Source organism: Chrysochloris asiatica, unplaced genomic scaffold (genome assembly GCF_000296735.1).
Source record: "Chrysochloris asiatica unplaced genomic scaffold, ChrAsi1.0 scaffold00358, whole genome shotgun sequence".
In the NCBI taxonomy this organism is placed as follows: domain Eukaryota; kingdom Metazoa; phylum Chordata; class Mammalia; order Afrosoricida; family Chrysochloridae; genus Chrysochloris; species Chrysochloris asiatica.
In genome coordinates this window covers 722087-724662 of record NW_006408876.1, presented here as the reverse complement: position 1 = coordinate 724662, position 2576 = coordinate 722087, and positions in this window count along the sequence as shown.

The window sequence follows — 2576 nt, the reverse complement described above, 5'->3', positions numbered from 1 at the left end:
CCTATTTGTCTATTTGTCTTCTATGCACCCTTTCCCATCTCTTCTCATCATTAACCTAAAGAAAATGTTGCCCTTTTAATTTTGAATGATTAATCATTCCATGGTGTGCATACGTTGCTAGTGTTATTGTCTGCTTGGCTGAAAATGGGACCACGAGAGTGAGTTCTGTTCCAAACCTGAAGGATGGTCGAGGGCCATAGTCTCAGGTTACTCCAGTCTCTTTCTGACCAAGAACTCTGGGCTTTAAAAAAAAAAAAATTACTTATTAAATAATTCTGAGTTTTGTTCCACATTTTCTATCACTGGATGATGGACACTGTAATTTGAGAAGCTGGTAGTGGTAGCCAGGCTCCATCTATCTAGTTCTGGCTTCAGAGTGATAATTTTGTACGGCCCACAAATGATGTTACAAATGGCGCTTGGCAGAAAAAAGGTTCTCCACCCCTGATATAAGGCATAGGATCCCTCCTTCACTAATGGGGAAAACAAGAATTGGTCGGAACACCTGGGCATATGGTGTCAGTGGTAGACAGAGAAAAGCCAGATGCACTGAAGTGGTACTAACAAGATATGACACTTGGGATTGGCAGAATTCTAAACATGCTTTCCCAAGATCCTAGTACCCTGGTTGTTCATTCATCTGAGCACACTGTGAAGGGACTTTGCAGATGCAATCAAGTTATTAGTCAGCTGACATAAAGACAGAGAAATTTCCTGAATCATCCATGTCTGCCCAATACCATCACATGAGCCCTTCAAAGCTACATGACAATGTAGGATTAGCATTGGACTGCTTACCATGAGGTAGTTAGTTCAAAACCACCATCTGCTCTCCAAAACCTACACAGGGTTGCTATGAGTTGGAACCAACTTGATGGTGCCCAACAACAACTGAATTAGAAATAGGTACTACAGTGGAATAGTAGATCAGTACTAAACAAAAGTTTAGTGGTTTGAACCCACCAGCCACTTCATGGGAGAAAGACATACGGCAGTCAGCTTTTGTAAAGATTGTCATGTTGGAAACCAACTATTGTTGTTAAATGCCATTGCAGCTCTTTTCTGTTCTTCCTGTGGGGTCACTCTGAGTCACAGTAGATTGGATTACAATAGGTGTGTAAGAGTCAGCAAGATACAGCAGAAGAAGCAAGAGATGAAGTAAAAGGAGAGATCGGTGTTGTAAAATGTGAGAAGATGCACTCCCCATCATTGTTGGCTTTGAAGATGAAGGAAGAAGGGCAAAGCCAAAGGATATGCACATTCTCTAGAAGGTAAGGACAGCGCTGGAGATCAGCCAACCAGAAAAGAGGGACCTCCATGCTGCTACTGCATGAAACTGAATGCTGTCAACAACCTGCACCAGTCAGGAAGTAACTTCTTCCCCAAAGCTGCCAGTGGGGGAATTAACCCTGCTGATACCTTCATCTTATCCCAAGGAGATCATTCAAGACTCAGACCTACAGAAGTTATATGATAATAAGTTTGTATTGTTTTATATCACTAAGTTTGTGATAACTTGCTGTGATAGCAACAGCAAACTCACACAGTAATAGAATAAATATTAGAAGGGAGTTCTGTGTGGCGCTGTGGGTTAATGTGTCAGACTGCAAAGTCATTTGAACTGCAAGATCTGTGGTACAAGCTTACCAGCTGCTCCTCGGAAACCCTATACAGGGTTGCTATGGGTTTGAATCGATTTGACTGCACTTAACAACAACAACAACAACAACCAAAGATTAGGAGTCTTGGTGTGTGCTGTAAAATAAGGTCTCAATCACAAGGTTGGCTTGAACCACAAGATTGGTGGTTCAAAATCACTAGCTACTCCTCAGAAACCCGATATGGGGTTGCTATGAGTCCGAAACAATGGCAATCAACAACAGCACCAAAGGAAAGAATCGTCAGCTGCTTGTCAGTCTCGTCTTACTGAGGTGACATCGTGTTGCTATGAAGCTATGCCAGTAGTCTTTGAAGTACAGCAGGTCACCCAAGGTACACAGGCTTCAGTGGAGCTTTCAGACTAAGACTGAATGGGAAGCCCTATGGATAGGGTTTTTGGACAGAATATTGTCTGATATAATGTTGGATGGTAAAACTTGTATAAACTATTGTTGTTAAGTGCTGTTGAGTTAGTGCCGACCCATTGTGATCCTGTATAAGATTCTGAGGAGCAGCTGGTGAGCTCGAACTGCTGACCTTACAGTTCAAACCGACTACATTCCAAATGCACCGTGGCAAAAAAGGACCTTGGGCATACCCAAGATTGTGAAGACGATGAAGGAGTGTGAAATATGTTGCTCTGTTGTACCTGGGGCCACCACGAGTCAGCAATGACAACACACAGCTCACAATGATAAGAAAAAGAGATACATTCATAGTAATTCAGCTCTTTGGACAAAGTTTAGGTGATGGGAAATTATGATGGAAGAACACTTAGGAATGAGATTAGAAAAAAAAAATGTACATGTTAGACTTGAGGTGTCTAAGATACCTCAGTGTGTTTGTGACACAGTAAGATAAGCACTGGACTGCTGGACTGCTAACAACAAGATCAGCAGTTCCAACTCACCATTCAC